Below are 14,854 nucleotides of genomic sequence, written 5' to 3' on the forward strand. Positions count from 1 at the left end.
AGATGTAGATGAGCAGACGATTTTTTGTATCTTTTGACACCCCTATTCTCTAGTAATACTACACCACGGCGCGTAATACAAATTGAAACTTGGAGTAATGCTCTATCCATTGACACGTGTCACATTTTGTGTGCCTTTTGGTTTTCACGCAGTCGTATTCTGAGCCACTGAAAGTACCTATTAGGATCTTTCAAGAAGAAAATAAAACCTGCTGAAAGGTTCCTAACGCCGTTGCCTATGGAAGGATGAGGCCTCAACCTTGCCGTTACAGAGACATAGGCGCGCACACATTCGTGACGAAACAGCTGGCTCGTGCACACGTCGATTCTCCACTGGACACGGTATGACTAAAATCAGAGAAATGGAAGCTTCAAAAGAAGAGCAACGGGGTGCAGTTTCTTTCCTGACATTGGACGGAATGCGGAGAACGAGAGTTCGTCGAAGAGTGGCACAAGTATACGCAGAGCACTATATGTCCGTTGCCAATCCGGCGTTAAATCCGACTTCTGGTGCAATGCCTGCCTGGGTAGCTCTGTGGTTTTGAATAATCAGGCCATCCACCCGCTGGACAATGGTATCACTATTGCGGTGTGGCGTTCCAGATGGCGCGACATCGGACAACTACCTCCGTCCCTCCTTTAATCGCTTGTTAAACGCCATCAGGCTTGTAAAGAACATGCAGTGCTCTTCGTAAAGTTGTGCCTTTCGTTGATGAACTGCTGTTCCCCGCAATCGTGCTCTGTAAGAAACCCCATTACATCGCTTCGCTCTTCGTTTGAAGCCTTCATTTCTCGCTCTGTCCCTGTGTCGTCTCAGTTGCACAGTTTCAATTACTTTACATTTTTCGATAACTAAGGATCATCATCAGATTCAAAACAAATTAAAACTAAATATGTACAATATAAAATTTTACAACATGTAGAAAAAGGTAATGGTACAAATATAGAATTGACATAAGTACACTCCTGGAAATGGAAAAAAGAACACATTGACACCGGTGTGTGAGACCCACCATACTTGCTCCGGACACTGCGATAGGGCTGTACAAGCAATGATCACACGCACGGCACAGCGGACACACCAGGAACCGCGGTGTTGGCCGTCGAATGGCGCTAGCTGCGCAGCATTTGTGCACCGCCGCCGTCAGTATCAGCCAGTTTGCCGTGGCATGCGGAGCTCCATCGCAGTTTTTAACACTGGTAGCATGCCGCGACAGCGTGGACGTGAACCGTATGTGCAGTTGACGGACTTTGAGCGAGGGCGTATAGTGGGCATGCGGGAGGCCGGATGGACGTACCGCCGAATTGCTCAACACGTGGGGCGTGAGGTCTCCACAGTACATCGATGTTGTCGCCAGTGGTCGGCGGAAGGTGCACGTGCCCGTCGACCTGGGACCGGACCGCAGCGACGCACGGATGCACGCCAAGACCGTAGGATCCTACGCAGTGCCGTAGGGGACCGCACCGCCACTTCCCAGCAAATTAGGGACACTGTTGCTCCTGGGGTATCGGCGAGGACCATTCGCAACCGTCTCCATGAAGCTGGGCTATGGTCCCGCACACCGTTAGGCCGTCTTCCGCTCACGCCCCAACATCGTGCAGCCCGCCTGCAGTGGTGTCGCGACAGGTGTGAATGGTGGGACGAATGGAGACGTGTCGTCTTCAGCGATGAGAGTCGCTTCTGCCTTGGTGCCAATGATGGTCGTATGCGTGTTTGGCGCCGTCCAGGTGAGCGCCACAATCAGGACTGCATACGACCGAGGCACACAGGGCCAACACCCGGCATCATTGTGTGGGGAGCGATCTCCTACACTGGCCGTACACCTCTGATCGTCGAGGGGACACTGAATAGTGCACGGTACATCCAAACCGTCATCGAACCCATCGTTCTACCATTCCTAGACCGGCAAGGGAACTTGCTGTTCTAACAGGGCAATGCACGTCCGCATGTATCCCGTGCCACCCAACGTGCTCTAGAAGGTGTAAGTCAACTACCCTGGCCAGCAAGATCTCCGGATGAAGCGTCGTCTCACGCGATCTGCACGTCCAGCACGAACGCTGATCCAACTGAGGCGCCAGGTGGAAATGGCATGGCAAGCCGTTCCACAGGACTACATCCAGCATCTCTACGATCGTCTCCATGGGAGAATAGCAGCCTGTATTGCTGCGAAAGATGGATATACACTGTACTAGTGCCGACATTGTGCATGCTCTGTTGCCTGTGTCTATGTGCCTGTGGTTCTGTCAGTGTGATCATGTGATGTATCTGACCCCAGGAATGTGTCAATAAAGTTTCCCCTTCCTGGGACAATGAATTCACGGTGTTCTTATTTCAATTTCCAGGAGTGTAGTTGCGTCAGCATCCCGTCGCACAAGGGAAACACCCCTTCGCACCCCCGTCAGATTTAGTGGTAAGATGGCCCAGTGGATACATCGTCAGAAACTGAACGCGGATAAAGAATGCAAACATGAAGAAGGTGTACTGAACAGTGAAAAAAGGAGCAAAATCGAAACAGCAAATGGTCCAAGCTCAAGATGTGCAACATGTGTGTTTTTATACTTTCAGAGTGTCGTAAGGCGCTCTAAAAGTATAAAACCATAAGGTCTCATTCTGAAAGTATAAAAAATAAAAGTTTGTGTTAAAATATTTAAAGTATATACCTAGACCAATGGATGTATAAATATTGTAACACACAAAGATAGTAAAATTGCACAGCTGCAATTATGTAGAGGACCTAGAACTGCTAGACGTGTCATTAAATATTCTTTTAAAAAAACATTGAAAATTCAAACCCGTAAAAAGCATAAAACGGTAAATTATAGAAGTGAAACTATTTGCAACAACTGAAGGTTTATGGACTGGGGTGTGACAGCTACGGTTAACTGCATTTGCCCCTGCTTGGTGGCGTTGCACGGCGCGCAGTTTTGCAGCGTGTGCAGAAGAAGCCAGTCATCACGCCGGCCTGCTGTTAGGACGGTCTGTGAGCCGATGCGCTGCTCTTCTCTGTCTGTGTGGCTGTTGAGCGCACGTGCGCTGCCGTCAGTCGGACGATTGGAACAGGCTCGCGAAGTTTCTGAAAAATGCGCTGTTAATGATATTACTCTGCTGATTTCATAGGTTGGCAGGCTCATGCAAACGGTGTGTAAAAACCTCAGGAGGTGTCCCTTACGTTCATTGTGCGCCACTTCCAAATGTGTATCAGAAGTTCCGATAGGACGTTTCGATGCTACAAGACGCTCACCAAACTCTGTGTCAGTTCCGATAGGACGTTTCGATGCTACAAGACGCTCACCAAACTCTGTGTCAGTTCCGATAGGACGTTTCGATGCTACAAGACGCTCACCAAACTCTGTGTCATTACTATGGGTTGGAGCGTGCTTTCTGAAGCGTATTTCAAACGTCCTGCTTGTTTGACCTACTTAATCTTTTGGACAGGTTCCACACTTTAGTTTTTTCATATCTGCTGACGTGAATTTCAAGGCTTTTCTACTCACACTGCGCCGCAGTTTGTAGCGGATAACGTAGTTACTCTTAAACCTTATAAGCGTTCTGATATTGCGAAATTTCCTAGCAATTATTTTTGAAACCCGTCATTTATAGCTGATGGGCCTGGTCACAATTATGTCTTCCTTTTGACCTGTTAGCGTACTGCCATTGATTTTACGCTGTTGTAGATTTTTTATTTTCTGTAGTGAGTTAGTTACTGTTGAGATTGGATAACCGTTGCGTATCGTACTGAAATTTGCTTTATAATAGAAATTTCTGTATTCTCTCATGTCGTTTATTGATTGTTTTAGTAACCTATTACTCATGCATCGAAAATATGCTATCTCGTGTATATCAAGGCGCCAAGACATAGAGACTATAAAAATCTAAGCAAAGGTTGGTTTTCTGTACCGTTTAAAACGGTATTTAGCCCTCCCTCTTGTAACTGTAATGTCGAGATAGTTGATGGTTTCTTTATTTTCGAGAATTACAGAAAGGTCCGATCCACCAGTCTGCTTTGACCCATGACCTCACAGTATGGCGGAACTGGTTATTCTAAGCGTTTCCAATATGGCGCCTATGACGTCAGTACATACACACGGCAACAACCACGAAAATACATATAAATAAGACAATAACATCTCGCTCCAAAAATACAGTCGAACTAACGGGACAACCGCGGGAAATTGGCGGTTCCGAGATATTTCTTGAATAGCTTCAGAGGAGACGAACCGAAATCTTACATGGTGATTAAAAGGTGGCAAAGGGTTGAAGGACGTAGTGTGAATATTTACTTCCTGTGGCAGTAGAAACTATAACAATACCTCCACTAACAGTTAATTTGTTCAAAATTTATCATGTCGCGCACTCAAAGTATTATTTTTTTTATTGCGCAACTAAAAGGTCTTTAATGTAGCAAGTATTGCTACATCAATTGAATACAGTCACCGAAGAAAATTAACAATAATGTCACTTATCTTGTATTTGCAATCCAACGACGATCTCGCTCTGGCTTAGGCTCGTAATTAAAATTGTTGTCTAGCTAGAATGACTTTCGCTGTTGTTGGGAAAGGCACTCGAATGTTAATTACACCGACTTGAAGAAATTATGAAGACAATCTTTCAGGATTAAATTGATGATTTATGTTTCTCATTGCAATGTGCTTCATACTTTTTTAAACAATGGTCACGTGAAAATAATTCTTCACACTCACTTTTCACAGAAATACACATTTATTAAACTTTTTATACTTTCGCATGTTCAAAACATTACTTCATCATACAATTTCGCAGCCGTTACTGCACTTAATAAGACTCACTACATTTTTCATTGTCCACACTCAGACTCATCTTTTCATTTCCAACAGAAACTCAAGACTGTTCATATTCAACACAAAAACTTTACTACACTGTGTGCTTCCGCGTCAAAAGTCACAAGCCAGCCTCAAAGATAACAATGAGTACCAAGATATTCACACTAGATATTATACCGATTTCAACATCTCAAAATATCGACGTACCTATATATAAAAATGAAACCAAATTTGAATAGAGTGAAAAATATGAGACATTACGTAGAAAAATGTTCATTAATCTACGGTATCGAAAAATTGGGTTGGAGGGTGGTAATGGTTTCGCAAATAAAGAACCATTACAACACGGCATTGAATAGAACATCCCTACACCTGCTGCGATTAGCTCCACCTTCCGAGCACTGAGATAGATATAGTCCACTGTCGCAGAATGATTATTTCTGCTGTTTCGCAAAATTGTTCCATAAATGACTCGATGATTGTAATTTACACAAATGATTTGCTTCATTTATAATTGACTTAATACACAGCAGCGTCGTTCACAAATACCCGCCGTAGACAAACTTAAAATGTTCCACCTTTTGGCTTACTGTTTGGAGCAAAAGAAAGCAGTCGTCCTCTCGACGTTCCGGCGAAGGCATGCTTGCCTGGTAGGTTTCTCCTCTGAGTTGCCATGCCTTTCATTCTTCGTTGGGAGTCTGTTGTCAGATTATTTGCCTACACTGCAGTCCTACGGAAGAGACGCGGCCCCTCGCGTCCTCTTACATCGCTGTCTTCTAGACGCGCAGTCAGCGCTCGGCAGCAGCGACGATTTCATCCCCAGGAAATGCCGGAAATTACTCAGCGTCTCCGGCCGCCTCCTTTTCATTTTTTCGTGCTTGGCGGAAAATGAAGTCGAGTTTCGGGTAGACAGAAAGCGACAGATGATACCGCTTATCATAAATAGTGGAGTATATAACATTCTGGCATTAGGTAGATGTAGAGTAAAGTAAGGGGCTTATTCAGTTTAGTAGCATGGTCCATTTTTAAGACAAGTCAAACAACTTGACAGAATTTATACTTTGAGTCACGGTGACCAATTAGTCACTAAAAATTTATTCAGTTCACAGCTAAAGCTGACGATACTATGCAAACCAGAAAGTAACTGAGAAGAGAACAATGCTATGACTCTGCACGAAACGGCTGTGGCCACTGTAGATACAGTGAACTGAAGAATCAAAAAATAATGCGTATCAAATTTGGTCGTCTATGCTTACAATTTTCTCACAAATTTGTTTCAGTGTAAATAATCTTTGCCGCTCACGATTAGCCGAGCGGTCTAAGGGCGCTTCAGTCATGGACTGTGCGGCTGGTCCCGGCGGAGGTTCGAGTCCTCCCTCGGGCATAGGTGTGTGTGTTTGTCCTTAGGATAATTTAGGTTAAGTAGTGTGTAAGCTTAGGGACTGATGACCTTAGCAGTTATGTCCCATAAGATTTCACACACATTTGAACATTTAAATAATCTTTTCAAGTACTCCTACGGTTAATTTCTATGCATTTCAAAGATTTCAGTTCCAAGTTGCGTCAATGTTGTTTAAATTTGTGAAGCAAGTGTTCCATGGTGCATCGTATTAGAAAAGTATATTTCAGAGTTGAAAAGATAAGTTTGTAGAGACTCACACATTTATCTATTGTGCAGTATGTATCGCATTACGATCTATGGCATTACGTAAACTTTTGTTGATGGTTATATATGATCTTACATATTCAGAGCCTCTTTGTTATTTATTTTAGTACCTCCACTTCTTCTGCCGTGTCCTACAGCTTGATAAATTGTGAATTAATTACGGCCCTGTTGCAAGTCAACTGAAAGCTTTGTAATATAATATACGCAAATTAAGTGCTACACCAGAGTCTCCGCTAGGCTTTACCACGCAGAAAAAAAAGAAGTGATGCTGCTCTTCAAGACAAATCAGCGAATCTACTTTCCTGACAGCACACATTACCATTTAATAACATCCTAAAAGTATTATAACTGATAAATAAATAGCAACAGACTATCTACACTTGAAATTACAAGAACGTTATTTGAAGGTTGTCTATACACTGTCTTTATTTTCACATTACAAAGTCGATTACAGCGGTGGTAAATATTACGAAACGGATTCGCATTTTGCGAATCTGCCTGTTTGCGACACATGAAAATTTGTGACAGACCGGGACTGGATCAAGTATTTCCCCCCTGATCCCCTTAATTATTCGGCTGTGCGAGCACGCCCGCAGCATTGATACAAACCTCCATACGTCACGGTGTCCGTAACTCTCACCTTCGCACATTTCGCGATTCCGGATAAGCGAGAAACAAGGAGATAGAAGTTTGCATCGCTCCTGGAGGCGTGCTCGGGTAGCCGAAGTTGTTAAGGTGATTCGCGATAAGCGGGAAATCCCGATTCGAATCCCCGTCCGGCACAAATTTTCATGTGTCGCTGACATCGTTTCATGTTCGCCAAATGTAAATCCATTTCGTAATCCTTGGTACCCACCCTCCTATGCTACCGCACTTCCACGGTCTTTTTACTCTTTCCTCGTAGTGCTGCCAGCCTGTCTCACGGATCACCCATAGCTGAGTTGATACCTGACAACTGCAGTGTACTGGGCGCTGCAGCTTCGCGGCCTATCTCAACCAATAGTGCAACATGACTTTGTTAACGTCTCTGTGGCAACGCCCGAGTGTTGTCAGCTTTGTAGACGGCTACTATTTGCGCCTGAAACCGTTATCGCTTCGCAGTCGAGATCTGGCAACAGCGCTACGAGCGGTCAGGGATAATCTTACGCTGTCTCGACTACTGGACACGCCCTTCCTCTATCAGATCGCAGCTAAGAGTGAGGAGTCGCACAGAGGCTTGAATGGGCCGGGAGCCTCACCGAAAGCACTGCACGCTTCTGAACTGAGCCAGTCGGCACTCGTGGGTTTCGCCACCCAAAGTGAGGCCACCCCCCTTCTTGCTGATACTGAACTACACTCCTGGAAATGGAAAAAAGGACACATTGACACCGGTGTGTCAGACCCACCACACTGCGAGAGGGCTGTACAAGCAATGATCACACGCACGGCACAGCAGACACACCAGGAACCGCGGTGTTGGCCGTCGAATGGTGCTAGCTGCGCAGCATTTGTGCACCGCCGCCGTCAGTGTCAGCCAGTTTGCCGTGGCATACGGAGCTCCATCGCAGTCTTTAATACTGGTAGCATGCCGCGACAGCGTGGACGTGAACCGTATGTGCAGTTGACGGACTTTGAGCGAGGGCGTATAGTGGGCATGCGGGAGGATGGGTGGACGTACCGCCGAATTGCTCAACACGTGGGGCGTGAGGTATCCACAGTACATCGATGTTGTCGCCAGTGGTCGGCGGAAGGTGCACGTGCCCGTCGACCTGGGACCGGACCGCAGCGACGCACGGATGCACGCCAAGACCGTAGGATCCCACGCAGTGCCGTAGGGGACCGCACCGCCACTTCCCAGCAAATTAGGGACACTGTTGCTCCTGGGGTATCGGCGAGGACCATTCGCAACAGTCTCCATGAAGCTGGGCTACGGTCCCGCACACCGTTAGGCCGTCTTCCGCTCACGCCCCAACATCGTGCAGCCCGCCTCCAGTGGTGTCGCGACAGGCATGAATGGAGGGACGAATGGAGACGTGTCGTCTTGAGAGATGAGAGTCGCTTCTGCCTTGGTGCCAATGATGGTCGTATGCGTGTTTGGCGCCGTGCAGGTGAGCGCCACAATCAGGACTGCATACGACCGAGGCACACAGGGCCAACACCCGGCATCATGCTGTGGGGCGCGATCTCCTACACTGGCCGTACACCTCTGGTGATCGTCGAGGGGACACTGAATAGTGCACGGTACATCCAAACCGTCATCGAACCCATCGTTCTACCATTCCTAGACCGGAAAGGGAACTTGCTGTTCCAACAGGACAATGCACGTCCGCATGTATCCCGTGCCACCCAACGTGCTCTAGAAGGTGTAAGTCAACTACCCTGGCCACCAAGATCTCCGGATCTGTCCCCCATTGAGCATGTTTGGGACTGGATGAAGCGTCGTCTCACGCGGTCTGCACGTCCAGCACGAACGCTGGTCCAACTGAGGCGCCAGGTGGAAATGGCATGGCAAGCCGTTCCACAGGACTACATCCAGCATCTCTACGATCGTCTCCATGGGAGAATAGCAGCCTGCATTGCTGCGAAAGGTGGATATACACTGTACTAGTGCCGACATTGTGCATGCTCTGTTGCCTGTGTCTATGTGCCTGTGGTTCTGTCAGTGTGATCATGTGATGTATCTGACCACAGGAGTGTGTCAATAAAGTTTCCCCTTCCTGGGACAATGAATTCACAGTGTTCTTATTTCAATTTCCAGGAGTGTATTATACAATGATCATAAAATATGCATATATCATTACTAAGAATCAGCTTATTTCTAAAAGTTTTTATTCTTTCAGGTTGCTCATTGTGCTAATCATTTGCGATTTTGATTCACTGGTTCGCATTGTAGTCTCTTCCTGTGGTTTCTGTGTTTCTCATCTGGAAGATGAGGGAAAAGAGTGTCGCCCTGTTGTAATGGTTCCTCCGAGGGATGAAAAAATCTAACCACTGCTGGAATATGCTTGCTAGTGGTGCAGGCTTGTCTACCGGACAAACACTCCCTTGCTCCAGACGCCGCGGATGGCTATGTCCATTCAAAGACCAAGACGAGAGGCACTTTTCTTGCAAAGTTAAGCTTCTCGTTACCTTCTAGTTGTCAAAACTGAACAAAGTTTACTCGGTAGCAAAAGCCCACTGTAGGAAGCAGAATACCTGAACAATGAGTGCTGTGGACCAGACAGGACTCAAACCCGGAACTTCTATTTCCACTGCTAATACTCCTACCGCCTGTACTATCCAGGCTTGTGTCTTTATCAGAAAAAAATCTTCATTCTACTGTAAATCGTTTCACTTTCCGATCTCCACGTACGCGACGTTGTGCGTGCCTTTCTGGACTTCCGAAACAGAATATCGTGAAGAACGGCTCGGCCAAAACCTTAGAGTTCATTCTACTACGCTGCGATAAAACATCATTACAGATTAAAACTCTGTACCGGACTGCGACTCAAACGCGAGGTCTCACTTTCCACAGAGTCAGCAGCTCGTGGTCTAGTGGCTAGCGTTGCTGCCTCTGGATCACGGGGTCTCGGCTTCGATTCCCGGCCGGGTTGGGGATTTTCTCTGACCGCGGACTGGGTGTTTGTGTCGCCCTAATCATTTAATCACCATCATCATCATTCGTGACAGTGGCTCGATTGGATTGTGTAAAAAATTGGACTGTGAGGAAACTGGGAGTTGGTACGGGGACTGATGACCCCACTGTCGAGCGCCCCACAAACCAAACATCGTCATCGTCATCATCATCACCTTCCACAGACAACACTCTTTGTCATGGAATTCTTCCGCACAGTTCGGCTGGTAAAAGCTTTGGCCAAGGAAGATGTGAGGCTGGGTTCGATTCCTGGTCTGGCAAACAGTTTCAGTGTGCCACGTCGTAACAACCTACTTTTCACTGCAGAGCGAATAATTAATACGGTTAAAGATACGACTGTTCACCAGCCCCTGTATCCTGTATATCTTCCTGGTGAATTTCTTGCCGGCCTGAGTGGCCGAGCGGTTCAAGACGCTACAGTCTGGTACGGCGCGACCGCTTCGGTCGCAGGTTCGAATCCTGCCTCGGGCATGGATGTGTGTGATGTCCTTAGGTTAGCTGCTGCGCGAGGCAGGCGTAGTACTACGAGAGAACTTCTAAGTTCTAGGGGACTGATGACCTCAGAAGTTAAGTCCCATAGTGCTCAGAGCCATTTGAACCATTTGAATTGCATGTCTGCGAGTCCGAGCAAATATGAAACAAATTTAAATTAGTGATTTACTATATTTGACTACAGAGTAACGTAATAGAAGAAGCTATGTCTATTTTTTCAAAAGACTGGATCACTGTCTTGTAAGCCCACCAACTTAACTCTGCTGGTCAATGAAAGACCAATGATCTTGCCGCGGTGGTAACAGCGGTTCCCGCCAGATCACCGGAGTTAAGCGCTATCGGGCTAGGCTAGCACTTGGATCTGTGGCATTCGGTCTGCCGAGCCCCGTTGGCACACGGGTTGCACTCAGCCCTTGTGAGGCAAACTGAGGAACTACTTGTTTGAGAAGTAGCGGCTCCTGTCTCGTGAACTGACAAAATGGCCGGGAGAGTGGTGTGCCTACCACATGCCCCTCCATATCCGCATTCAGTGGGCATACGATGACATGGCGGCTGATCGATACCGCTGGGTCTTCATGGCCTCTTCGGGCGGACTTTAGTTTTAGTTACTTTTTAAGGATCATGTGTTATCGTTCACGAACTTTCGCTCGTATCCGTCGCCAGCTACGAGAAATAGTATGCTGTGCACTATTCAGTTCATTTTTAGCATATTTGGTGCATGGAATTCATTTATTGTTTTCGATGGTGCAGTGAGAAGAAGGAAGTCGATAAAATACCGTAGCAACATATAGCATGATATACTGGCAAACCACATTTGAAGTCAAGGGGGTAAATGTGTAAATGCAACAGACAGATAAGCTCTGCAACATCTCATGGTCTCACTTCAGACGAATTAATAGACTTTGCTTTACATTATGCACACTAAAGCATAACCTGGGCGTTAGAAACGTCACCCCAATACGTTTGCCGCTCAGGTGTCAATGACGGAGTTTCTTGGTACGGCCGAAATCTCGTCTTCGTTGGGACAAATAGCACAACATCACCACGATTTTACAGTCTTAATCGCAAGGAATCTACGTCCTTCGGCACTTGTTTCAAGCCGCTGTCGAGGTACTCTTTCGTTGCATAAAAGTTCTGCAGAACAACGTGAAAATATTAGCTACTAAGTTTTATTTGGAGGTGAGTGACCCTCAAAGGGCGTTCAGTATATTACTGTCTACCTTCATGACTAAGCACTGAAGACCTTGATATCGAGCACCCTGAAATTTATGGTTATCATAACTAGCTTACAGCCTTGTTGAGTTCCGTGATCCTGATCTTAACATATCAAGCAGTCGTTCCAACTTCCATTTTTGTTCTGCATTTTTATTTTGTTCAATTTGTTCCTGGCCGACTGTGAAGCAGGATCAGCTTACATCTGTTTCTATGAAGTGAAATATCTTCGTATTTGGCATCTGTTTAGTAACAGTGGGAGCGAAGGTTTTCTGTGGCTCAAACTGACGAGCTCCGCACAACATCGCGTTCATTACTAACACTGAGTCCCGAAGCCCGGGAGGAAACGGAGCCGCTCTTTGCACTTTTGAGCTCACTTGTTCTGTGGCCGTACTTCATTCTCTGGCAATGTAGCATCGTGCTGGAAGGTAAGATGCTCAACTGCATGCTGCTTGACACTATCTGGCAGATGACGATATATTCAGTCCCCATCATTTACTGTTACTGTTTGAGGTATTCCTAAGGAACGAAATTTTCCACTTACCTATTGAGTTTTACCGTTTATTTTTGCCAGAACTAATGATTCAGCTAAAATTAATTTGCACATGTAGCTATTAATAAGGTCAACAGCACAACAAAAGACCAATACTTGGGTGTGTCAGTTCATCAAGCATCAGCTGTGTCTGATTTTATCATCAACTTTACGTAAAATATTTTTTAAAATATTTTATAAATATCATGCTTCACCTATCGCCCTGCTTATTGTGGACCTATCGCATCTCTTTTTAAAATCCCGGTAGTGATTCCGATGTGACAACAAATGGTTCAAATGGCTCTGAGCACTATGAGACTCAACTGCTGTGGTCATCAGTCCCCTAGAACGTAGAACTACTCAAACCTAACTAACCTAAGGACATGACACACATCCATGCCCAAGGCAGGATACGAACCTGCGACCGTAGCAGCAGCGCGGCTCCGGACTGGAGCGCCTAGAACCGCACGGCCACCGCGGCCGGCCGTTGTGACAACATCCTGGCCGTCTTGATGCAGAATAGCAATCGAGAGTGGCGGATCGAATTGCTTAATAAAGCGTGTCGATAGTCGTTGTTCTGACGTCTCACTGTTCAGTTTCCCTAGTTGCTCTCTGTGACGGGAAACCCGTCAGCCCCTGCCACTTCTCAGAAAACGTGAACCACCATCCAACAGTTAATTTGATTTCTATCAGTTAAATGTCAAAAACATTACTCCACACATTTCCTTGACATCATTGAAGCCTATTATTTTACCTGTTTACACGTCGATGAGGCAGTGGTCCTCCTTGCTTGTCCCCGTAATGCTTCCAGTTTACGAGTTCTTGGTGAATTTGACAGAAGGAGTGATGATGCAATTATTTTTCTCAAAGAGTGTAGGTCATTTTATTAATTAGTTCGTTTTTAAATATGTAAGTGGTATAGTGAATTAAATTCCACTGCGGATGTAACTGTAAGGCGCTGTGATAGGATCCACAAATCATTTCTAGATAACTTCCAATCAAAGCGACTGGTGCTAATCAGAAAACACTGACGTTGGTCAAAAGACATACATTAGTTGATTTTAAACGAATATTTATTTACTGTAGGGCACAATAACAAAATATTCACACCAGATGGTCTCTTTCAGTTATTCTCATTGACATCTTGAGATTTAGTATGTTATCATTACTGTGAAAGCGATAATCCGTAAAGCAATGCACGTATTGTGGCACACAACGTCAAAACCAAAGTCCACCCCTTTTGGCGTAGTGTAAAAGTGTGTTTGAGCAAACGGAGCGATTAGATGGTCACGGTTAATTTAGTGTCGAAGATTGCCATATTGCAGAACCCAAGGTTCCACGTAAATTGACTGATGTAGGCTTGTAATATTACTTCGTCTTGATCTGTTACGCTGGCGATTAGGAGCTCGTTTGAGCTGTTATATCTCCACCACCTTCTTACTTCCATTCTTCAATAAAATAGTAAGACATAGACATGTGAAGGCGATATAAACAACAAAATCACACTCCCGGTGGTTAGAAGTGAGATTGGAAGGAAGTCAGATGCAATCGTAGAGAACTGAGGTATCCTGCAATTAAAAAGTGTGAATAATAATAATTAAAAAAAAGGGTGAGCTGAGTAAAGCTTTCGACCTTGGATTCATTATTTCGTAATAATACTTAATATTTCACTCTACCTTGAGTAGTTCGAGAATTACAAAGCAGCACCACATGCTGAGTGTATCTACCTACAGAAACCAAAGAAAGCATAAGAGAAGATAAGGGTAACTTTCGTTAATGAGAGCACGGGCGATATAAGAGCGAAGGAAAAATGTTATAAAGCGGATGTCGTGGCGATAATTGTCATTTTGGATCCGTCCGATTACAGCTGAACAAAATGAATTTTTCATCTCAGATGCGCTTCGCCTTTATTACTCGAAACACATCCTCAGTGGCCTGAAATATGCAGGATGCCCAGGAGGAACGCACAGTATTCAGGGACACGGCAGGAGCGATCATTCGAAGCAAGAAAGTCTAGTAACAGGAGCACTAAAGTGCCTACATTAACAGCTGCGATCACTTCATCTTCCATGCTATGTAACAAGTCTCTTTTACTGCAATCTCTTTACTTTCCATATTTTGAGAGAAGGTAGTAAGGACCAAAACAAGAAAAAGTTGTCTAGGAAACGTGGACTTTAAAACGTATGTCTCAAGAGTTATGAGGACTTGTTCACTAGAAAAGATCTATTTCATAGAAGCGAAGGTCACAAGTGCTCGTAGCACTTTACCTGTATTGAGCCCATGTTTACAGGACTTTCTTCCTTATTTCTACATACTACCACCTCTCAAAATATGGAAAGCAAAGACCTTGTAGTGGAAGAGATTTGTTTCACAGTATCAAAGACGAAGAAGTGGTTATTACTCTTACGGCATGCACTTAGAGCCCATGTTTTTTGCTTCGAATGATCGTTCCTGTCATATTCCTGACTATGGACAATTCCTCCTGGGACACCATGAAACCTGTTTGTGCGTATACAAATCATGAAGGCGTTTCCCGTATG

At 45.4% G+C, this 14,854-nt stretch overlaps 1 protein-coding gene across 4 annotated transcripts in view; it reads left to right on the forward strand.

The window, feature by feature from the left end:
• The window catches only part of LOC126360045 (sodium/calcium exchanger 1), a 1,532,158-nt gene that overhangs the window by 323,521 nt on the left and 1,193,783 nt on the right, over positions 1–14,854 (forward strand). The window lies entirely within an intron of this gene.

Source organism: Schistocerca gregaria, chromosome 1, assembly GCF_023897955.1.
Source record: "Schistocerca gregaria isolate iqSchGreg1 chromosome 1, iqSchGreg1.2, whole genome shotgun sequence".
NCBI classification, from domain to species: domain Eukaryota; kingdom Metazoa; phylum Arthropoda; class Insecta; order Orthoptera; family Acrididae; genus Schistocerca; species Schistocerca gregaria.